Below are 25027 nucleotides of genomic sequence, written 5' to 3' on the forward strand. Positions count from 1 at the left end.
AATTCCAGATGATCAGCCAGTATTGTCATATTGCTCGGATTTAGCTGCTAATTTTGTTCAAAGAATACCTTTCCTGAAGAAAATACAAAGCTTTTTTGTGTCAGTTTTTGAGAGGTCAGCTGGTCTGGGAACTTCTTTCCCTCTAGTTCAATACTATACCTCTTATGAAGGGCGTTATCTATAACTCATACATCTTAAGTGCTACAGGTATTAACACTGGCTGACCCAGTCCTTTTCTCCTAAGGTCACCATCCAATGCACTTTATCCTTAGTTCTGTAAAAAGACTCTTATTTTATCAATGTTACATTGTCTACTTCCTATTGTTTGTGTGGCTTGGTCTCCCAGATTACCTCATTGCTCTCACCTGTAAGCAAAGTAAGACCTGACCCATCTGCTCCAGGTGAGGCTGAGTTCTTAGCTTGATGAGCCAGTATGTAGAAGAAGATAAAATCTGAAGGAAGACATGGAGTTTTGGCTTGTAAATGGATTACTGCTTTTTCTTATGAGTCTTTGGGGGAAGAAAGTGAACTTTGGACTGGGTATAGTTGAAGGTAAGTGTTTTACAGGATCTTCTGGGATATGGATATGTACAATGTTAACTAAAATTGGTAGACGGCTGTGGTTTAGATACTTAAGCACATTGCAAGTCTGAATGCTTTTAGTAGCTATGGATTTCTGTAGACATGCATAATGTGTTTGCCCAGTGTTGTTGAATGACATACATGTCACTATTGTGCCTCGGTTAGGTAATGGTAGTGACCTGCAGCAAACTCACCTTTAGTCCTGAGGAAGATTAGACGCTAGATTTTGCAAACCCTTTAAAGATTTGGTTTGGAAGATCTCATCTAGTGCTGAAAGAATAATTAGCAGAACTCTACACAATCATGTGTACTTTCTAACCTGCTGAAGATTGGCGATGTAATTCCTTTTTCTTCATAAAAGCAGTCATTCCTACAGAATTGGTCTTAATCAATTGACTGCAGTACCTGTTTTGGAGCCCCATTTGCTTTGGGTTGCATGTATTGGAGGCTAATCCTCCCTCACAGAGGGTGTTGATGCCTGTAACAGAGCTCTAGGCAGTCCTGAAAGGTAGACGTGGCAAAGCTTTCAAGCAGTGTGTGTAGCTTGCTTCTTAATATAGAACAGATTCTGTAACTAAAATGTATTTGTCTCCAGGTCTTCTTCATTGTCTACATAACATAAGCATTTTCTTGTTAAATTACTGCCCGCCTGTCTGCATAGCTCTAAAATAGTGACTAAAACCTGCAGTGACTCAGGGGTTCCCTAGGCTGTCCCCTGGAATAAAAAAAAATTACTCTAATAACAGTATTTATACCAAGATTCATTGGAGTAGGTCTGAGCCTCAGCAAAGTGCATCTTTGTAGGAGATGTGTTTTGGGTAAAGCTCACACTGTGAGTTACCATCAGCATTGTCTTTCAGATCCTCCTATTAGGGTGGTACCTCAGTGTTCCTGGAAGAAAACATTCTCTTGGATATGTCTTTTATTAAAGGCAATGAATCAAACTGTTAACCTATGAAACACGTGCCAGGAATGTCATAGGAAGTTCTTGCCGTCCCACATTCTCTTATTCTCTCAGAATGGAAAATAAACTGTTACAGAACTTGTGCTGAAGATTTATTTTACCTGGGGCTTGTGATGGGAACTGCAGAAGTAGTGTTATCCGATGATGTAAACCTTACTTCCCTCTTCAGTAGACCTTGTTTTAATTGTTAGATTTGTACTTCAATTGTGATTTGAAACCTTTGCTTGGGAGTGATAAGATATTGGAAGATACAGGATGAACTCTGAGCTGGAGATTGACAAATGAACTGAGTTTTTACCTGTGTCCAATGAACCTGGGAGATTGAAACACATTCTAGTTTCAGAGTGGTAGCTGTAAGACTTAAACCAGGTCAAGCTTTATAGGACATGACAAGCAGAGAATATAGCAAACAACTTTTCAAAAGTGAAGGTAGAACTCAGCTGGTGAAAATCACTTAATTAATTATAGAATGTCTGTTGTATGATATAGAAATTTCATGTTTTGTCTTGTTACTTGATTCCCCCCCTTTATATGCTACATGATGCTTTAATTTCTTGTCAGTGTATATATGAACTGTAGCTAAATAAACCCTTTGTTTTATCAGCATGTTAATTGTTGTAGTAGCCAGAGGATTTTGTTTAGGTATGTACTATGAGGAGCCAAAAACATATATCCAAGTATTAGTTTAGTGAAATTTAATGGGCATCCTTCAGGTTGAAAATTCAGGTGTTTAATAGATGAAAGGTAGTATGTTAGTGGGGTACTGCAATATACAGCCAAGTCCTGTTATGGAGTTCTCTCCAGGTGCTGATAAATAGAGCACATTACCCAGTGGGGAGTGGGCTTTCTTCAAAGAGGAAGGACAATGTGAAATGAAGAAGGTGAAATAAGGCTGTTTTTTATGGGTATGTAGTAGGGCTGCTTTTAATCTGGTACATATCAAGTAGCTTCAAGAAGTAAATCATAGAAAATGTTAGCCTTATGCTACATCTCAGCAAAATCCTAAACTAAATAGGAAAAATGAGGTGTTGGAGGGGTGGGGCTGACTGAATGTAAGGACTTGATATGAATAATATGTTATTTTGGTTTCTAACAAACACTGCTGTGTGAGTAATGGTCTTTGACTGGGTGAAGGACCCTTTTTCTGGAAGGGTTAGTTTTAACTTGCTGAAAGTAATTATTTTTCTCTTGGTTTATAAATAAGAAATCCTCCTGCATGGAAAAAAACCCTATGTCTTTATTTTCCTTGTATCTCAAATGTGAATTCTGAACATGTGCTTAATTGCCTATGCCTTTAAGAAATGTTTTAGCTGTTTTCTTTCCCTCTGACAAGGATTTGCTTTAATGTGGTCTCACTTTTCTGTTTTTTCTACCCAGAATTGTTCAGTAAACTTAAAGTGACTGCAGCAAAAAGTGCTCTGTTCGGTTATCGTTCATTGCCTAAACTATACCCGGGTGAGTGCCTCTCCTTTAGAAATGTGTGGGGTGTGTGTGTGTGTATATTAATCAGTCTCTCAAATTCTTCTAGAGCTGCAGGATGCTTGTACTGAATTTCTTGCCTTGTGTAGGTCTCCTAATAAACAAAGAATCAGCCTGTTAACTTGTTTCCTTTACTCTCTAATGGTACATGCCATCTCTATAGCTTTGTCCATCTGATGTTCTTCAGGCTTTTTCACAAAGATGGAGGAGCAAAGCTTTTTATTCTTTCCAGTGTAGGTAAGAGCACGTTAAGGGATTTTAATGCTCCTCCTTAAGTTCATTTCATATGCAGGTTCATACTTTATGCTCATTTAGCAATGGTGGCCCATGCATGGCTGCAAAGGCATACGCTGCAAGAGCATCTCAACTCCCAGTCATGTGCTAGCTCTCAGTTTAACTGTAGTCACTGTTCCAATGCATCAATCACCTTGAGTTGTGACAAAATGATGTCCCAGTGATGGCTACCCTGTATGAATTTCTTGTGACTGGTAGGGAGGTTTAACTGTGTGTCCCCAAAGTGTCGTGACAGTTTGAGCAAAAGTTCTGCTCAAGTATGGTCAAATCTCAATTGTTAAATTGAACTTTTCTAAATTCACTGATCTGAATTGTCCTTAGTGCACACTTGCAAAGAAACCATCACTGAGGTGGTGTGTATTTCTGCAGGCATTCAGGCCATTCTAAAGAGAGGAGAAGCCTGCAAGTCTGGCTGGCATTGTGTAAACTCCCTCATTGCTTTGCTGGTAGGAAATGTCAGTTCTCTGGTCTTTGAGAAATCCCAGGTGCAGCATTGCTATATAGGATTATTTCTATCTTGAACTGTTGTCCTTATTGTGGGAGGCTTCCTTTCCAAGGTGCTGGGAGCAAGGGTTACTGTTGCCTGCAAGCTGTTAGAGCCCTTGTGCTGATGAACTATTACACATTTCTTGCCCCTTATAGAAAGGTGCTATATTATGGATGCATACCCTGCCAGGCAAAGACCTTGGAGTGACCTGTCAGAGAGCTCTGCTCTGCTGAGCTGTGAAACTTAGGGTGAAGAAAGGTAAGAACAGGCTTTAGAACAGGTTAATGTGTCCTGTAAAACTTTCATTTTCTTTTAAAATGGCAAACGACCATTACTCTTCCGAGTTGTAGGCCTTCCAGTACCTTGTATTTCTCATCTGGCTTTACTCTTTTATAACCTCAGGCCCCAAACAACAAATCAACAGAATCTTGAATTATTTTTTAGCCTTCAGTATGAGAAATAGGTTTTTCAGAGCATAATCCATTGGCTACTTTGGCTTTTCTTATTCTGACCTACCCCATGGGGAATTCAGGTACTTGTCCGTTGTGAACTAAACAGTGTGACTCAACATTAAGCAACTTAGTCAACGTTCTGTTTCAGCCTAATCTACAATGAGTAGACAACTGATGGGGATTCTTAATTTTGAAGAAAGTAATCATCATGAGAGGTAGCCCTTGCTACCTGGCTGAGGGGATTGGTCTTCATTGGCTTTCATCAAAACACTCAGACTTTCTGAATAATGGAAATGGCTCTCGGTGAAAGAGTTCTTAATTACATTGTATTTCACATTTATTCTGCATCCTGATCTTTATAGCAAGCAAGTGTAATGGCTTACTTCTGAGAAACTAGCATTGTGGCTGGCCTCTTGGGGACTTCTGGTGAAGCACAGAGAATTACAGCTACTATTAAACCTCTTGCAGCACTTGCAAATTGAAAACACAAGAAGCCAGGAAAAGTCTTTCAGTTATCTTTGAGTCACAAACTTGCAGTGGTGCCTAATTCACTTCTAAATTAGAAAGGAAGTGTTCTGATGATGAAAAACATGCCTGCATATTTTAGCAATAAGATGAAGTGCTTAGATGTTTTTGATGTAGTGTCACAGTGTTGACTTGATCTGCATACAGTGTTTTAATTAGTACAAACAATAACTAGGTGACAATGGTGAAGTCTTTAGCAGGGATGAATCAGTAGTTATGTTTATACACCTTACCAGTCTCTTGCATAGGAAATGATGCAGGGAATACTTAATCGCCTCTGAAGGAGAAAAAGCTGTCAGTTTACATATATGTACAAGGAAGGCTGGTGGTGGTGTGAATGTGGATAATAAGTATAAGAGCTTGTCTTGAACAACTCCTTTCTTGCTCTGCTGGTGGGAATAGTTTTTTTTCCTGGCAGCTGAATAACCAGCACTACGGTTATGCATTCCCCCTTTGAATGCTGTGGGCATGCCATAGCTGCATGTAGTGTACAGAATGCTTTCAATGGCTCTGGAAATGGGCATCATCATCTTGTAAAACAGTCAGCTGGGGACAGAGTGGGAGCTTAAATTCCCTTGTAGGGGTCACCTGGGCTATTCCCAAATACACCACCCCCTGCCAAGCTGTATCTCAGGGGCTCCTCTTTAAGGAGTGCCTATGCAACAACAGTGACCTTAGCAAAGGGCAGGTAACAGAGGCATGATGGTGAGAGCTCTGTCTTTGGGATATCAGATAGTTCAAGGGCACCAGCTCATGCTGCCTGTGGTCTTTGCAGCATGAGAGCTCCTGTTTGGTGGGTTTGGACTTGTGTTGTGGAAGCTTCAGAGCTTGGAGGCTTTGGCTGTGTTAGCTGTAAGCTGTGGTGCAGGGTGACAAGTGCAGATCTGCTACTGACTAGTGCCGCTGAGGCTTAGGGTGTGGGGCTGCTGGTTGATGGGGATGCCAGAAAACAGGCTAGACACAATGTAATTCAAAGTAACTCCAAAATGATAATGCCAGCACCTCTGTTTTTGCCTAAAGTGATGTGAAGCCATTACCCCTCATGGGAGGGTTTCCTGTTTGTGCCTATCTGGAAAGACCACTGTTTCTTCTTGTTGGGCCTGGGTTGTCACCATAGAACAGTAGAATTCACCAGATAATTTCTTATACATGTGTGGCTTCTATGAAGGTTTCCCATACAAAAAATGGCTTTTGCTAAGCACATACTGCCTGGGTGAAATAGTGCATAGACTCCATAGAGCTGAACTCAGGTAGAGTGCAACTCCTTTATTGTTAGTCCATGACCTGTCTGAAGCTTTGATGCTTATCTTTGTGCTCCATCTCTACCTGAAGCTATTATTTTTTAGGGTAACCTTCCTCTGAAATTGGTCAATCCTGTAAATTGCTAAGATGGGGGAAAAAAATAACCCTGTAGTGTGCATGAAGCAGTGTGAATGAAAGCTCATGGGATGCTCAGGGACACTGTAAGGAGGCTTGCTTTGGAAATGGCCACTGAATTAGGTAAATTGGTGCATTTGCTGATAACTGCAGTGCAAGAATTACTAATGCCTTTTGTAAGTTACTCCTCAAGAGTATTGGATTTATTCCTCAAGGGCGGCAGGGGAGAACCCTAAATCCACTAGGAATAATAACCATTACCAGTTCATTGGTTGATGGCTCATTTTGAGCCTAAATTTTGATTATATAAAACAATACCTGAAATCTTTAGCTATACTTTGGGAGGAATCTGTCTATTAGAGCCATTTAAAATAGAAGAAATAGTAATTAATGCTTTTGCCCTTTAAGAAAAGCTCTGCATTCCCATTAACTAATTAATTTCCTGCCTGCTGATATTAAACGTAATGCTGAAACATTGAATTTATACACACAGTTGTCACTTTTGTCTATAAATAATTTTAATTATGCACACAGAAAACTGTAAGGCACTTGCATTGTGCATTGAGTACTAAGATTTAATTATTTGATTGCATGTAAAGAAGGGGTTTGGGGTAAATAACTCTGAAAACCTTGATCGAAGTGTATAATGGTGCTTCTATAAAACAAGTGTTTTCGTATCTCCAGTGGTTTCAGTCAGGCTGTGACACTTAATTATTTTATTTACTCTTTCCACTTTGACTGTTTTTCCAGTTAAAAACTCAAGCTGTGTTTTCTGCTAGAATTTTCCTACTGAAAAGAACTAAAATAAGCTCTGCTGATCCCTGAGCAACCCGAGGCTGTTTTCTACGATGTCTAATAAGATACTAATTCCTTTCTGAAGCTTTTCTCATAACTCTCTTACTTGTATTCTTTCTCCTGTGTAGACTCCAGAGTCCTTCACCAGAAGACTCTGTAATATTTGCATAATCCCAAAATGCAGTTCACCTCACCTCCGATAAAAAGCCCTATCCCCTTTGAGGCAATAACCCCCATCAGCATGCAGAACTTTTAATGGGAAGCGTCTTTGCTTGGTTCATCCTTGTGGGTTTCACCCAATGGCATCAGTCAGATAATTTCCTTTGTTTTTGGAGAAACTGTATGCTTCTTGATGTGCTCCAGCTCTTATGATGAGGTTATTAGGCTTCTTCTGGTTCACTCTGATAGGCCTTTACTCATGTAGCCCAGCAGCCTTGGGTCTAAAGTCATTATTAGTCATATGGAAGGGAGATTCATGGGGCTTCACTTAAATTCCTCAGACATGGGGTCCTAAGCTCTTAAGATAAAATGACATTAGAAAGAAGATTTCTGTGAGAGCATCAGCTTCTGTAAGCTCATCACTGATCTTGGCTGGTGACGTGACACCAGGTTTGTCTATGCTCCAGGACTTTTCAGGTGGATAAGTTCAGGCTAATGTCACTGAGTGGCTTCAGATGCATTGCGCCAGGCCCTGATTAATAATGTCCATGTTAAGGGTTCCTCTAGTTCTGTATTCTGACTCCAGCAGAGGCCTAAGTTAATGCTTAGGGAAGGGTAATGATACACCTTTGAGTGATGTCCTGTACTGTTTTTCAGGCCAAGCAACCTCCTGAGCTGGGAATGGTTTCTATCTTTTTATATTTACATTATGCAGTGAATTCCACTTTACATAATTTCTAGAGGAAACTTGGTAACTTCAACAATCTGTTATCCATGGAACAATATTGTGCTTCCTAAACCTCATCATCCCTTGGCTTGTTTGGCTGAATTAATTGAATTTATCCAAAAAACCCCAACCAAACCCAAACTTCATTTTCCCCATCCTGTCACGACTGCAGAGTTGGAGGCTAGGCAAATACCCTGCTTCCAAGAATTGACTAGCAGAGGTAGACGCTTGCTAACATGGTTATTGAGAAAACTGGGAGCAGGAGTGCTTCTGTACAGCACAGAAGACCATGGGACTCTGTAGAGCAGGTATCATAAAGGCTGTTTTTCTTTCCAGGTATTTTCCATTGTCTTAAAATGAAACCACTTTTTAACTGGAGCTGTCAGAAGCAGGAAGAGAAGCAAGGTTGTGGCTAGGCCTTGGGGCCAACTTGGGAAGGCACATCCACTTATCCCAGCAGGAGACAAATGGGGACTGACACACACACAGAAAGTATTGTAAAAAAACCCAGAAGTGATACTGATGGTGAGGTACTTTTCACTTAAGACACCTCAGGTTTAAAAAGAGAGAAAAATGTGTTGGGAAAAATTGAGTCGGGTATAGTGCAGCAGAATTCTTGTTTTAAAGAACAAGAAGAGACACAAATTGACAAAATGTTCTCGTGTCAAATCAGTGCTGTGTAGTGTTACAATGTCCTGGAGGATGAAATAGTCTCATCTATTGTGATATAAGAAGTGCCTGCAGAGCAATGTTGCTAACTTTTGAAATTGTACCTGGGATTTATATCCCCACCATGCAGTATGTCAGCCCAAATGATGTGAGTCTACACCACTAGTATCTAGCCTCTAGCATTATGACTTTGAAATATCTTCATTTCCCTGTGCTCTCAGGGACATCTATATCTTGCTCCTTAGGATTTGGCTGTATCTGTGATGATTAGCACTTATCTCTTGGCATATTGAAGAACCTGCATTTGGCTCTGCTGCTACAGACATTCTTCTTCCTGTGTCTTGCAACCCAGTGGTTTCTACTTTGCACTTTCCAAATGGCCTCTGGTCCTCCAGATGTACTCTGTGTGTTTCCTTTCTTGCATCCAATGCTTCTGGCTGCTCTGTTTTGATCCCTTTGGCCACCCAAGCACCCACCTCCCTGCTTTAGCTGTAAGAAGGCTGCTGCTGGTCCAAACCTTGACAGGGCTGGGTGAGTGCCCTGAAGGGAGAAGGGAACCCTGGAGCTGTCCCTTCTTTCTTACCCTCTCTGTGAAAAGAGCAGCAAGTTACAAGAAGAGTCTACAGCATGCTTTAATATTACCCTATGAGGCAGGCAAATTGAGCAAGCAGGTATTCCTTCAGAAGGCATAAACAGAACCATGCCTGTGCTAATGCCTCAGATCTTAATGTCTGGTTTGGTCTCAGTCAGTGGTATAACTCACAAGTATGTGTTAGGAGCTGACAGCAAGCACAGAGCTCTCCCTGCTGCCATACTTGAACTATTGTTGGGGTTCTGGGAAAAGTTAAGAAATTAAAGAAATTTAAAGGAATGATTTTAAGAAACACAAATGAGTGTTTTTCCTTATTTAATAGGAGAAAAATGTTTCTTCTGTTCTCCATCCTCGGTAAAATTGTTATTGGAGCAGAACTGGAGGGGATGAAATCTGAATCTCTACTCTCTTCAGTTTACTATTGACTGCTTTCAAATGTGTTGATCCCAAATATCCTAGGAAGAACTAGGTTATTCTTCATTTCTTTCCTAGTACTCTTGAAAATAGTGATTTTTCTTAAGAGACGTGTAACCAAGTTCCTGTGGGCTTCAAATGGGAGATTTGTAGGCAGACACATATAGATGTGGCTGCATGCATTTTTCTGTTTGTGACAAATTGCTTTAATGTCATAATGCTAAAATAGAAATTGTGTTTAAGTACCTTTAGAAATAAATATTGAAGTTCTCCTGGCTCCCATGCTGTCAATTGGCTTTCTGCACACAGAAAGTGCCTGCTTGTTTTGGAGGAATAGCTATAGACTTTTGGTACTGAACTCCAGAGCATAGTTTCAAAGTTAGTGATTCTGTGCTCGAAGCTGCTGCAACTGTAATATGGTGAAATGTCTCAGGGTTATCATTACTGGTCAGTGTGAGTTTTCAAGCAATGTCAGTGACCTAAGGTATATCTGTAACCGCAGATGCCTGCGGGTAAACATTAGGATGTGACTTCGCTAGACTTTATTCAATATAAGCTTGGGCTGCTCCCCTGCTATGTTCCAATCCCATGCATCAGAAACAAATGTGTCCTTGGGGAGGTTCAGACAGCTAGCTGATCTAATAACTAGTTTTTTGGGATTAGATTTGTCTGGTCAGTAACCTAATATGGTCAGCCTTGCATCCACAGGCTCCTTATGTTCAGCACAGAGAGATGGAAACATGCAGATAGGGACAGAATTGCTTTTCCGGCAGGCCCTCTCTCATTAATCTGCATCATTTGTCATGTAAAAAATGTATTTCTACATAAAAAAAAGCACTGGCATTTATTTTGACTCAGCTACCTGTTTTGGCCCATTTGTTGCATTGGAAGAGCTTTCTCTGGTGTTGCATAATGAAATGGGGCTTTGATTTTGGTAAAAGCAAGAGTTTCAGCCCTTAGAAATGTGTGGTGTCTTGGGCTGGTATCCTGAGCCCTGAGGGGTGATGTGAGCTGGAAGGAAGCTGAGTTGAAGTTAGAACAGTGGAGCTGAGCCCTGAATAGTGGCACAAAATGCACCTACTTGGCACTTAGTGCCACAAGTTGTGTTATGGCCTTATTACTCTAGACAGTAAAGATTTCCCTACTAACTCTATAAAATGGTTAGGGTTGGAAAGGATCTTAAGATCATCTAATTCCAACTTTCCTTGCCCCTCCCTCCTTTGAGGAGTCATGGAGTGGGGGGGTTCATGAAGTTGATCAAAGCAATGACTGTCACGCAGCAGAACTTTCTGCAATGGAAAACAAGGGGAAATATTTCCTAGGAGACCCTGTGAAAAGCTCTGATAGCTTGTCAGTCCACTGTGTGTGCTCCCCAGGAGACGCTGTGTCTTGGAGAAATCAAACCTGGTAAATGCTGCTGTTGTCATAGTGACAATCCTTTTTTTCAATAGCAGTAAATAGTTGTACAACTGATCAGCTCATTAGCTGCTACTGCAGAGGATCTAACTTACCTCTGTTGCCTTGCACACTGAAAAGTCTCAAGACTACTGGGCAAGAACAGTCTTGTGGCCATGTTTCTTGTAGTACATAAAGGCAGAAACTGGTTGAGTTTTAAAACTGGGTCCTCTTGCTCACGTACATGGTGTAAAAATGAAGTAAAGGTTTAGTGGAGAATTTTGTAGGGCAAGATCAATGTGACAGAAGTCATCACTGGCAGCTGTAGCCAGGTCTGAGGACCACCTCGCTGCAGTATGGGTGGACTTGTGAGGCACTATGCACCAGAAAGAGTGTCCTCTTCCCCTGGAATTGCTTCCTGTCCTTATTTTCCTCCTTCTGCCTGTCAAGGGAAAACAAGAGATGACAGTGCAGGGAAGGTCTTGGCATCTCATGACTGCCAACATTAAAATCACAGCTGAGATTGTGGCTTAGGGCACTTGAGTGCTGCCTGGGCTTCTAACAGTTATGCTCTAAGGTGGGTTAACTTGTTTTTGATGCCTATTTCTACCCTGTCTCTTCCAGAGGAAATTCAGGTCGGTGTACAACATTTGCATGTGGTATTTCCTGTGGGGAAATAGGAGCATTACCCTAGCCTATAAACAAAAGGCTGGAGAAAAGAAATACCTTAGGTCTGCCCAGTGCTCTCACTGGTGTAAGAACTGAATCCAGATCTGCTATGGATTGGACTGGAGTAGAGCTCTGTGGCCCAGAAGCTTATGCTGAACTGAATAAATCATCCAGTGCTGAGAGGCAGGTTCTGCTATAACTATTTTTTTAAATTGAGTTGGAAAGCCAGATGCAGGATCCAAGATCTAAAGGCTTGAAACTGTGCCCTCTGTTTTACTAACGCTTCTCACAGTGGTTTCTCAGGAGCTCTTGTGCCTTCCACAGGGAAGCGGCTAATGTTGTATATGAGCTTGCATGCTTCATTAACAAATGTTATTTCTTCTAAGCGGTGAAGGATATATGACCTGGGGAAAAGCATCATAGAGAACCCAGAGGGAATCTTTCACCTGGGTTGTCTGAGAATGCAGCTACAGTTTGTTACTGCTGACTGAATTACATCTTGTGGCTTGTTTTGCAAACCAAAACCTTTCTAGCATGTATGCTTCTTGCTTTTATTTATCACTGTCTTGGCAATGTTTCCAGCTGTGTCTTGGGGTACATACTGCGGTTCCCTTCAGACCCACCAAGATGTGAGCCAAGCTGAGAAAATGTGCATACATTTTCACAAAATTTCCATGATAACAGTTTGGAGAGGCCCTTATGCTAAGAAAATTCACCCTCTTGATCCCTTTCCTAATGTTTTGACGTTAGGATAATGCACTATCTCTCTTAGTTATATCTTTCCTATTGAAACCACTTTTTCCACTTAGCTGACTTCCCTCTCTATTTTATGTAGTGACTTAGTTTAGTCAGAAACCTTCTTCACTTCTTTAGACTGGGAATGGACTAATCAGTTGTCAATTGTTGACATGGTGGTTTTCCCCCAGATTCTAATGAAGCAACTGCCTCTGGAGTTGGTGGGATTTTATCTGTGTGTAAATCTAGAGTGCAAAATTTGAATACAGGCCTTAGGCTTTAACTGGTAAGGAATAAATTGGAAAGGGAGATTGTGGCTGCTTCTGCAGTCTTAGGCTCCCACAGCTATCCCCATGAACTTTGCCACCTGATGCCACAGCAAAAATACTGCTGCAGGCCTTGCTTAACATTGGGAGTTTTTGTTGTTACTTCTTAGTTACGGTTCAAGTGAAAGAAACACTTGGGATAGAACAAAATGTGATTGGAGAGGAGATGAGGAATTGCTCATTGATTTCCTTAGAGATGATTTCTGCAAGCATCTCTTCTTTCTTGTCTTCCCCATTTTCTCCTCTTTCTTGCCCCCTTGAAAGTGGGACTACATGAGAAAGGAGGCTTGCATTTGTCTTGAGTGAGGAGAAAATTCCTTAGCAGGAAAAAAGAAAAGTCAAGTGACTCAGTAAAAGTTGAAGTGTTGAGCCCATCTTAAGTACTGAAATAGAGGAAAAAATACAGAAAAATTAGGGGTGGTATCTAAGGAATGAAACCTCCTTTTATTTTAGTATAAATGCCAAATAATAGCTAATACCTGCCTTAGGGAACCAGACAAAACACCAGTTTGGTTATTTCTCCCTCTTCCTGAGCTGGATGTAGTGCTGCCCTTCCCCTTGTGGGATACCCACTACTGCGCACATAAGATGGCTGTGGGTCTCACTAGCTGCCATTGCTTCACAATAAACTATGGGAAAGAAATAGTAATGTTATCTTCCATATAAACCCTGGCCTGCCTTCTCTACTGACAGCCATGCACACAGGTGAGAATCAGAATTATTTATTTTTGTGAGGAAAGTGCAGGTGTCTCGAATTGTCTAACACATCATGAACTGGCACAAGGCAGTATTCTTAAAAAGCAAAACAAAATTTTGGGTGGTTTGGGTTTATTTTGCAAAATGGAACAACTGAACAATCGGATTTGAAACTTTGTCACTATCTTTGTGGCCAAATTCATCATTAAGCCTGAAGTGAGCTTTTAAAAATTTTGTTAATCAAACGTTATCGAAACAAGGTATTTTTCTGCTGCTTCACTCCAATATATAGATTTCAAAGGGTTTTTGTTTGTGTTTTGTCTTTTTCCTCTTGCTCTTTGAAGAAACTGCAGTCTGCCAGTATGAAGTGTATGGTGAGGTAGGGAAAGTGAGGAGATAGTAAGCCTCTGGAGACTGGATTCTATTCAGAAAATGGATGTCTCTTGTTCTCTGCCATTATTTATGATTTAAGAAGCAGGCAGAAAGGACTTTTTTCTCCTTCCAGACTCCCCTCAACCTGCCCCAATTTCCTTGATGGACCATGCAAGTCAGACCCTGAGAAAACAAGTTGTCTAGGTGATATGTGGTATAATAGGTTTACAGACTTATTCCGGTCCATCAGTAATGACTTTTCTAAGGCTTCAGGGTTTCCTAACAAGAGAGATGGGAAAACCTAATGCCAAGCTTTCCCTGACTGAAGTAAGAATTGTCCTGGCTGCTCTGTCTGCTAAAGTTAATTTCTTCCCTGATGTTTGTGGCAGGAGGGAACAGAGCAGGCAGAGAATAATGTCTTCACCATGTGCTTCAGGCTGGGAGTGTCAGGAGCAGTGTGGGCTCAAGGATTAGGTTTTATTGGGGAAAAATTATTTATCCTGGTTAATTTGATGCATAGAGAATGAGCAGAGAAACCTGAGAGCATGCAGATATTTAGTCAGGGTTGTGTGTGTTCCATGGGTGGCTTATCTAGCCTTGATTTCACAAAGTCTAAAATTAAGTACAGATGCGGTCCATTGCTTACATTGTACTTGGCTTTCAAATAGCGATAATCATGTGCTTTATCTTGCTGAATGAAGGCCCAGGTAAGTGGGCTGACAAATAGCTCCGTGAATCAGGCTGCTAAGAACAAGCAGGGAACAAACTGTACAATGAGACATAGTCACTAAGTAGGTTGTACTCTCTCTCGTTTCACCTGCGCTACTGCCTTGCTTGAGAGACATAGTTCTACCTCTTAGACCTGAACAGAAAAGACGTATGGACAGAACCAGGTCTCTGTGGGATGAAGAACTTGGCTGTAGTGTGAAATTCTAAATATTCTTTGTAGGGTTTTGCAATGTTGCCCATATTGCTGCCTCCTCTAGCTCATTCTAAGGCAAAAATTGGCATTACAGATTGGCAGTTGTACCAAGTCTATCCAACCTTCTAGGCTTGGCTTTGACTGAGATTTCATCCGCAGGCTGGAGTTCAGATTCTTTCAGTTGCCTGACTCTTTAAGCAAAAAGGGAAAATGGCTGAGCAGTCTCTTGCTTGCAGGTAGCTATTTGAGAGGATCTTGTTGCTTCAAGCTCTGCTCTTTCTACATTGATCTATATCAGCAAGGATTGTCGTAGGAGATGAGATCTGTAGTAGAAATTGTGAAAAACAGATTAGAAAATGGTTCTGCACACTCATCCTGTGAACTCTCCTGAGCCTCTGAAGCTGCCACTGGGTTTGCCAATACAGCTCACTTCTGCAGCTGTCGGGGATGATGTCAGTGTTCCACAAATTTCAACTAAAATGTCAGAAAGGAACAACTTTCTGTGACTTCTGGAGCTCTTGCCTCTGATCAGGGGAGCAGCTTGCTCTGCTAAAGGCAAGTAATTAAGCAGTACTTGTGGATGCCTAGTGAGTTCCTCATGAAGTCTTGCAGTGGTGACAAAACAAAAGGCAAAAATAGAAGTAATAGCCTAGAATAAGTGACTGAGCTGTCTCTATTCCTGGTATTCAAGCTTGTGTTGAAACAACCGCATGAAGAAACAGATGCTGGGTTAAAACGTCCTGGCCTCCAGTGTAGGGATGCTGGATTGAATACTGTGCTCTGGTAGTGAATTCTCATGTGCTCTTGGTTAAGGCTGTTCCTGACCACAGAGTCCAGAAGTTGTATTATAGCTGGAATAGATGTGAACTGGTCTCAAACTGCTTCACTGAAGAGTTTTGATAGTGCAGCTGCAGCAGCATGGCAGTCATTCTGTGGTGAATGCTGTGCTTCCACAGCTACCATGCATGGTGTATGTTCAGAGCTGGCTTTCTGGTGTGCTTCAGCTCTAGTGCAGGTCAGTGTCAGCCACTGAACTTCATTGTGACGGCTTCTACATCTGCAAATAGGGCATAATGAGGCTTTCCTTTCTCTCACGGCTCTCCAGGGCAAGGACTGTTTTTTCTTCATGCACATATGTATAGAAACATATGTTTTTTCTATACATGCACATATGTATAGAAACAATGGCACATTATGAGAACCAAATTTCCTCCAAGCACCTTAGTAATGTGTAATAACTCCAAAATAAGAATAATGGTTATGTTTAAGGGAAAACTGTTTACTTTGAAAACTGCTAACTCAAAAATTGCCGTTTCTCTAACAGGCAGATGTATTTCATCTGCCTGTAATATGCTATTGGAAACAATTACCCAGTGCTGATGGAGTAGATCTTGTAATTTGTCTGATATAAGTAATGTTCCTTCAAAAGGTTCTCTTGTGAATTAATGGGGGAAATGTCTCAAACAGATAACAAAGTTATTGACAAAGAGGTACCAGCAAGGAGCATACCTTCTAGTATAGGAACAGATTAGGTATATTTTCTATTTACTCTTCCCATGCTGCAAGTATCTTCCTGTAGGCAGTTGTTCATCCTTTTGATGTACTACAAATACTGATTGCCAGTTTATATATAAGAGCTTATCAGGTTGAGCTCAGGCTCTCTTGCTTCACTTACACAGCCACAATAATTGTATTCTACTCCTTAACCTTCCTAACAGCATTTCAGTGTAGAGAAGAGATTGCTTGTGTCAAATAACTTAGAAAAATGAGGAATTTAGCTGGGCTTTTCAAAAGCTTCAGATTGGAGATGGTCCAGCTCTGAGGCATGAGTTGATGGCAGTGTTGCAAACTACAGAAACTGTGCTCCAAACTTGAAAAGTGAGCTGGAAAAGATCAATATACTTTGTCTGAATGTTCTTTTGCTGTATCTGGAAATGTATTACAAGGAATATAAGAAACTATAAAAGCCTGTGTAGAAAAGAAGGTGATATGAACCTGGAATACCAGGGTCTATCTTCTGACTAAAAACTTTTATAAAAGCCAGTCTTGCAAAGCCTAATTGTGTTCAGCAGAGCAGGAGGCTTAACTAGCAATCACAAAATCAAACTTCTATACTAAAATCTTGCTATCAACTTTTCTAGCAGTAGCTAGCAGTAGTAATCCTGGAACTTCAGGGCATTTTCTGTCAAATTGTTATTAATGGGACTGTAAGAGCATAACCTGGTCAGCATAAGTCCTTAGGAATCATTCTTCCAGATTGCTTCACTCCAGCAATGACAGAAAAAGTTGTTGTAACTTTCAGCAGTAGTCCATTTTAACATTCTAGTAGCCCAATTTCAAGTGACCTTTGAACAAGAGTTGTGCTTTCCAGAGCATTCCCTTTTGAGTGCTACACTTTTAAATGCAGTTATTTGCAATCGTGTTCATGCTCTTGCTTGTCACTGGTAGCAGTAGCTCAACCCGAGTTTGAAGGGTTTCATTCTCAAACTCAGGACTCCTTCACACCACAACCAAATTCTTACTACCAGTTTTGTATGTATATCCCCTGTATATATAAGAACTGAAGTGTTTTGCTGCTCTGTAGCTTAGTCTGGGGACTACCGTGTGGTGGTGTGGACAAATACAACCTGGGAAAGTAAAAAAGAGGACTGGAAAGGAAAAAAGCAGAGATATTACTTGGTAGAACACAGAAAATAAGGTAATTAATGGTGACATGCAAGGTGAAGGGAAAGGGCAGGGTGACTAGCAAATAGAGCTAAGTAACACTAAGTATATGCTATTCCCTGGGGACTAAACATACCTTTTAGACAATAAGAACATCTTAAAAAAAGGCAGGAGGAAGAGGGAGAAAAGGGTCATACAGACTAGCATGAGGTGTTTCTTTATGAAATTAAACGTGCTTCGACTGAGTGACTTGAGCAGGTCAAAATCTATTTACTTCTGTAGGGTTAAAGATTTAAGCTGGAGTTTGCTCTTTATCAGGCTGAAACTAATGCTCCTCAGAGATGAACATAAACAGATGGTACTAGCAGGAGTGTCCTGCTATCATCAGGATAGAGATCTTAAATCACATGTGACTGGAAGTTCTTGAAACTCTTCCAGAATGAAAAAGAGCAAGGAGCCACCTTGTATGCAGAGCAGGATGTGCAGGAGAAAAACGGGGTCACAGGAAAGTGGCTTGGCCACCAAGTTTGTCTGTTTTAGGTTTACTGACTGGTTAAATCTCAAATAAGAAGGGACACAGGAAGTGGAAGATTTGACACATTGCCTACACTCCATATTTGCACATGACAAAGCTGAGGGCTTAGTTAAATGTCTATCACTTGACTTAACTGGGTTGTGAAAGAAAATCTGAAGCTAATTGTTTAGTATATAGGAGAAAAACAGATCGACTAAGGTTTATTTAAATACCATTAACCACTAGCTGCTTTAAAAAGTGTTACGTAGAGGTCTTCAACTGAATTGAGTCATCAGTCTGTACAGAATGTGACTCCTCTACTGGGAGAGGTGAAAATCGTCAGCTTTTAGAAAATATATATGTTGACTTTCAATCCCTGTGAGGGAAGCTCTTGCTATGCAAGTTTATAGCACTGAGACTTGAGCACTCTACTACCTATAACCTGGAAGAGTTGTGCGTATTAGTGGATCATTTTGTTCTGACTAGTACGAGGATGGGGAATTGACTTCAAAAAGCAACAATTCAAGCTGTGCGTAGATTCCATATTTCAGCAGGAAAAAAATAATCACTGCCTTATTTATCAGAACTGACAAGTACATGGGCCTGCGATAACTCAGGGAAGCAAGGCAGATTGCTTTTCTGTACCCATTAATAGCTTAGCTGGAAGATATGAAGGTTTTGGAAAAGATGTGTAAAACCCCTAATCTGGTAAAGGAAAGGAGAATGTTCATTTTCGTGTTCTAGGAGGTTATTGGACTGACTGAGGCTTGTAGGCAATGGAGAGTTGTAAGCGACCATTCTGACTTTGGTAGAAATTGCATCAATTTAAGTGACTAGACAACTGTAAGATATAGAGTGCCTGACAAATTAGACTATTAATAGAAGGCCCTGAAGCATTTACTGAAGCTGTTTTCAAACAAAGATGACATGGGATTAGCACACTTTTAACTTACATTGTTGGTAAAGTTAATAGTGTGAAACTGCAGTAGACACTCATGCAGAAGCCAAGTGAAATGTTGGCACTTTCACTGGTGAACTTAAAATTTCAGTTGAATATAAATGTTTTACCACTAACATTTCTTATATGGCACTGAAATGAGATGAAGTTACTGTTACTGGAGTCCTGGGTGTTATTTCTTTGAGGAATGAGATTAATTGGCCCAATTTCATTGAAAGGGTTCTTTTAAAATTATTTTGTATGGTGTACTGCAAGTTCTCGAGCTAATATCTGTATGCCAGATTCTAAAGAGGCAAGAATCTGAAAGTCACATTAACAAATAAAGATTTGTGTGGTTTTTGATCATGTCCAGGTGTATTTTGAGCACATCGGAGGTTTGCAGCAGACAGTTGCATAACTTGCAGGGTCCTCTGGGCTTGAGGCATTTCCTTCTCCCTGACATGTGTATGCAATTCGCAAAGCCTACACACAGAAATGGAGATTCTACTCTGCCCTGGTGAGACCGCATCTGGAGTATTGTGTCCAGTTCTGGGCCCCTCAGTTCAAGAAGGACAGGGAGCTGCTGGAGAGAGTCCAGCGCAGGGCAACGAAGATGATTAAGGGAGTGGAACATCTCCCTTATGAGGAAAGACTGAGGGAGCTGGGTCTCTATAGTTTGGAGAAGAGGAGACTGAGGGGTGACCTTATAAGTGTCTATAAATATATAAAGGGGGAGTGTCACGAGGACGGAGCCAGGCTCTACTCAGTGGCAAACAATGATAGGACAAGGGGTAATGGGTACAAACTGGAACACAAGAGGTTCCACTTAAACTTGAGAAGAAACTTCTTCTTCTCAGTGAGGGTGACGGAACACTGGAACAGGCTGCCCAGGGAGGTTGTGGAGTCTCCTTCCCTGGAGACATTCAAAACCCGCCTGGACACATTCCTGTGTAACATTATCTAGGTGTTCCTGCTCCGGCAGGGGGATTGGACTAGATGATCTTTCGAGGTCCCTTTCAATCTCTAGCATACTGTGATCTATAACACAGGCACTTTCTATAGCTGGAGTCCATTTGCTTAAAGTTTTGAGCAACAATGTAAAAAATCAAAAGTAGATGTGAATGTAGCAAGGTAAGTAAGCCAATATAAGCCAAGTACCTAAGCAATGCTGAGATATCAAGCAGTGTGCTTTCATACAACAGTCTTGTGCTAATAGTAAAACATCAGGTGGTAAAATGTATAATGTTTTACGCATGTTTTGAGACTGTCTGGCATGGGGTTCACGCAGTGGTAGGTGTAATCCCATGAATTCTTGTGTAGTGTGCTTTAGAGGCTACGGCTAGGCCCTGAAAACCTGTATTCATCCCACTTGATCTTCACAGGTGTGAGCGATGTCTTGTAGGATTGAGGCCTTGAATGAGGGTACTGGAGTCAACAGCACAAAATAATAGACTTGAGGCTCCAGAGAAGACTGTGTCAAGCTTCCAGATCAGAGTACACTTAAAGCAGACAAAGATTCGAGCAAAACTGCACAACTGAGACTTGTATCTGTGTTACTGTAGTGTCCTCTTAAGATCAGTGTCTTCTCCTTGAATGTTTCTGAGTTTATTTGATAGTGACAGCCTGAAATGAGTGAAATGAATTGAGCTTGATTTGCATGAAAAGGCTTGTGATTAATTTTATATTCATTTTAATTGTCTACGGAGGGGTTGGAAGGAAGCTGAAAACATCTTTACTGACTACAGAGCATAATGATGTCTTTGTATAGGAACCTGCATTCTCAGAACACTTCAGGCAATACTAAATATTTGCATTCCTGTAGCTTTCTGTCTGCAGAACTTGTCAATCTGGATAACTGTTCTGTTCATGGATGCCAAACCTATCGGAAGTCAATTCTTTTAAAGAAAAACAAAAACCCCAAACCAAAACCACCAAACAAGAAAACAACCACAACCTTTTTAAGGCATGTTTGTGTGGATAAGGTGTTGCCTGTGGCAGTTGTTTCTTGTTGTGAAATTATGCATGCTGCAATGGTTGTGACAAGATATACATGAAAGGGGCTGGAGAACAGCTCCATGATGAAATGGAATCTGTTCAGCACCGTAAGTCTCTGGTTTGAGACTAAAGGACTTGCCCTGTTGTGTAAATAATTGGAGCATAACATTGTCCTTGATAAAGATTAACTTTATGCTGGGGCTTGACAGTTCCTTTATGTCCACTGAACTAGAGGCAGATTCCCAGTAATACTTAGGGAGAGTTGAATTTTGGTGTCCAGAATTAACATCCTGGAGCTGTTTACTGCTTGTAATAACAATAACAGGACTAAACCCAGGATGTTTTAACTCTTACTGGAGCAGAGTTATGCAGGATTCTCTGAAAAGCTTTCTGTTGCTCTGCTTCCCAGTGAAGTACAGTCAGTTTCTTGAGCTGACACCCTGAAACTGTTCTACCTGTACTGCTGATTTCACTGGTAGGAGTGAAAATGTGAGTGAAGCCTTTTACAAGGTCTCTATCACAGCAGGTGTATTGGGGTGGAAAGGTGAACTTGGCTGAGAAAGCAGCTCCTAAATGGCCATTACAGATTAGGATGTCTTATACCTTTGTAGTGGCTCCTATTGCAAGGAGGAAAAGGATGCTGTTGGGATATGTGAAGATTAGCATCTTTCCAACCTTTACTAATCTGAGGATGAAGCCTTGCAAATATTTTCTTTGTCCGAACTTGATCTTCATTAAATCTTGCTTAATTAAAAAAGTTTTGCAAAATGCATTATCCTCCCTTCTTTCAAGAAAACCTTTCTCTGAATTATTAGGAAAGAAAAAAAATCAAACACAAACCGGATGCTGCTGATATCGCAAGGAGCGAGCTGAATTTATTTAAATGTAATGGGGCCTTTTCCTGTTGTTGAGCCACAAAGTATTTGACCAAGCAGACCACTTTGACTCCACTTTAACTCAACAAACCTATGCTCATGCAACACTGAAGCTAAGGCAAAGGGCAGGAGGGAGGATTTGTAAAGGTCCCATGCATTAATCCATCTGTGGAAGGCTCTGTATACTCTGCTCAGTCTGAGGTTGCCCTCCCCACCCCAAACACTTCCGAAATATATGAACAGTGTTGTGACTTGAAGTGTTAGCGGAGGTAATGAGCTCTTCCTTTCCTTGTGAAACTCTTGCAGCCCATAACCAGAACCTGCTGTTTGGCCTCATGCTCTGGGGAAGTGAGCTGCCATCCTCCTCTCTGAAGAGAGAGATCCTTTGTGAGCCGTTTGGTGCTTCACAGCCTGTGCTTTGAGAAATGCTGCTTTAGTTGGAGCAGTTCTACTATACTTGCACAACTCTGCTTCAAGGTCTTATCCTTTGAATATTGCTATGCTTTTTTGAGCTCTTGAAAGGAACAAATCTTCATCTTGTTTCAAGGCTTCATTGGGAAGGTTTGTCTTGTGGCAATGGTACTTCTGTTGCTCTATGGTTGAAAAATGCAGTGAAGAGAACCACACGAATACCCAACAGCAACCCCAAATAAAACCATAATCATTATCCCATGATTGTTACTGTACTCCTTCATCTAGCAATGACTTGTGTTGTATTCCAGAGCTGCAGGAAATGAAGCTTTCATTAGCTCCCTCTGTTTTGGACTTTCTTTTGAGATGACAAAGTAATTTCTAATTGGTGTCTTTTCTGCAAAATGTATTTTAATGCTTTTAGATAGAGCTACTATTCTACTGTAAGCTGGCATTCTGGGGGTGTCTTCTCCCTGAGTTCCTTAAAAGAAAGCTGCTCTGAATCTATTCCAGTTATTGTGTCTGGTGGAGTTTAGTCTTTACTTGTTCTACAGCCACTATCCTGCAGAAGCAAATAGGACTACCTCTTCTTTCTTACCTCCAAAGTACTCCTCCCCTTCCTGCAGCTCCAGTAACTCTTTCTGCAACAATCTTTTAAAGTTCTGAAGTGACAACTCTTACTTGTAGTAAAAATCTAGTCTCTGATAACAAAACCTTTTACCTTGGACCTGTGTTTCTGTTTCCCAATGGCCAATGCTCTCTAAGATTTTGTTGCTTTTGGCTGTGGTGCTTTTACTTGGGGATGCTATCTACAAGCAACTCTTCTTTGTTGAAAGATCATGTAAGCTAATTCAATCTTCCCTTGATTAGACCAAGTCTGGTTGTGTCTGCTGTTTAACACATACTTTAAAGTGGGGAAAAATGCAGGGTCCCTGGATAACTTAAAGTAAAACCTGAGAAATTGCTTCAGATATTATCTCATACTGATCTTTTGTTCTCTGAGAGAGCTTTTCCCTGCCTCTTACATGTGGAAATAAGAGTATGAAAATAAGTCCAGGTACTTGATGTCAATTATAGTGATACTATTTAAATGCAAATTTTGTTTTGGCCAGGCTGATCCAGTAAGATGAATAGAGGGCATTTATGTAAATAAGCATATTGTAATAAGACAATGAAGTATTTGTAATTTTGGTTGTTAGCATTTTCCTTTCTCCCTAAGGATGAATTGGCTGGGTTTTTAGGAACACAGGGAGGGATGGGAGTGGCACTTGACATTCAGTGTTGTGGGATAAATTTATATAGAGCTGTAGGCTGCAGACTGAAACAGATCAGGCTCATTAGATGCCAAACAAAAGAGAGGACTTGCAATTTTTCATTAGCAGCATGTTAATAGGAAACTGTAGGGGCGCAATCTAGGGTCAACCTTTGGAGACATGATCATTCAGAACATTTCACTTTTTAGAGATTTGGCCTCCATCTTGTCACCCCCTTCGGAGATTTATGAGCATAGTCGTATGAATGAAAACCATTCTTATACCTGTTGTCTGTGTATACTAAGCGGCTCATTTTTATACTGGTAGCTAAAATTAGTTAGAAGAAATCGCATCACTAATGTAAGTATCAAGAAACTTCAAATGTTTAAATCTCTTATTTAGACAAAGCCTAGGCTATGCTTCTAGGTGCTCTCTGTAGTTAATGGCAGCTAGGTGTCACCACCAGAAAGACTGAGAATGGAACAAATTGCTCTTTAGATGTGTTTTCTCTTTCCATATGTTATGAAAAGAATCTGGGCAAGTTTAGACACCTATCAAATCAATCTAGGCAGATTTATTGAATCCTAAAGGACTGAATAGTATTACTGGTTGCTCTGAAAGTCAACATGCACTGACTTGGGATACAAAGACTTCTATGGTAGAATTCCCTTTGAAATTATAATTAGGGACCTGTTCAGTGGAAATAAGGCTATTTTATGCTTTATCTCGCTCTAAGGTATGCATATCCTGAAAACAAGATATTTGCTTTCTAATTTAAAAGAAATAGTGAGATTTTGAGATGGCCACCGAGCCATCTTCATCTTGTTTAGAAGACACTCCAGGTAAGAGCATGGCCTCAGTTCCTCTGAAAGCGGCTTGTGTGTAGTCTGTGGCCTGAACACTCCCAGTGAGCTTTCTGTCTCAATCTCCCTGCATGGAGAGCTGTGGCAATCTAGGAAAAGGATTTACACCCAGCAGTGGGTATCTCAGGATAGAGGTATGAGTCCAGGTCATGACAGCTGGCTGTTTATCAGTGGCATAGAATAAGTATCATGTTCCTATGTCTGGTTTAGCAGTGCCACTGCATAATTTATCTAGCTGAGGATACCATTGCATTCTAGGTCACTAGCAATATTACTTAATATATCTTAGTGCATTTGTGGTGATTGATGAATAACTGGTAAAGATTAGACTTATTTCTTAATGATCATGTACAATAGCTGTTAGACAATTGAAACAGTAAGGTAGAACTTATATTGACTATATGTTTAAAAGGAAATTGTCAGGCAATCTATCTCCCTCATAGGAAGGGTTTCTTTTATCTTAGGACTGCGATCTTTTAAAGATTCTAGATGATATACAGCAGTGACTCTAAGACCCCTGTGTTCTATATGAAGTGGAGCTTTGGCTTCAGAAATGATGTCTGAAGGTACAAGGCAATGCATGAAAATGAAAAATGTCTGTTCATTTAGGAAACTGATGGATTTGATGTAATTCTTATTGCTAGATTTAGATGCACCATGTGTCTATGCCAGCATGAAATACCTCTGTCTTGTCTCATTTGCTTAGTAGGTAAAGGCCAGGCTTTTAAAAAAGCTGTACTTAGAATTTTCTTTAAAGGGTTAGAAAGAAAAATACATTTTGTTCTCGCTCTAAGACCTGAATAAGCTTTAAAATTCTAAATCTTCCTATTACTTTCTTTTGAAGGGGACTGTCTGATAGAATTTGCTAGAGAAGTAAAAAGTAA

The 25027-nt window shown here is 40.6% G+C and overlaps 1 long non-coding RNA gene across 2 annotated transcripts in view; it reads left to right on the forward strand.

Annotated features, from left to right (window-relative positions):
* Positions 1-469: 469 nt before the first annotated feature.
* Positions 470-25027, forward strand: part of LOC133272088 (uncharacterized) — a 239236-nt gene continuing 214678 nt past the window's right edge. Inside the window, exon 1 of one of the 2 annotated variants that reach the window (XR_009744345.1) lies at positions 470-552. This is a non-coding gene — a long non-coding RNA (uncharacterized LOC133272088). The remainder of the gene's footprint in view (positions 553-25027) is intronic. The other variant, XR_009744346.1, reaches the window with a different exon arrangement.

The sequence above is a fragment of the Pezoporus flaviventris genome, unplaced genomic scaffold (genome assembly GCF_033815535.1).
Source record: "Pezoporus flaviventris isolate CSIRO_AGI_PZ_B2104156 unplaced genomic scaffold, CSIRO_AGI_Pfla_v1 ptg000029l, whole genome shotgun sequence".
Lineage (NCBI taxonomy): Eukaryota > Metazoa > Chordata > Aves > Psittaciformes > Psittacidae > Pezoporus > Pezoporus flaviventris.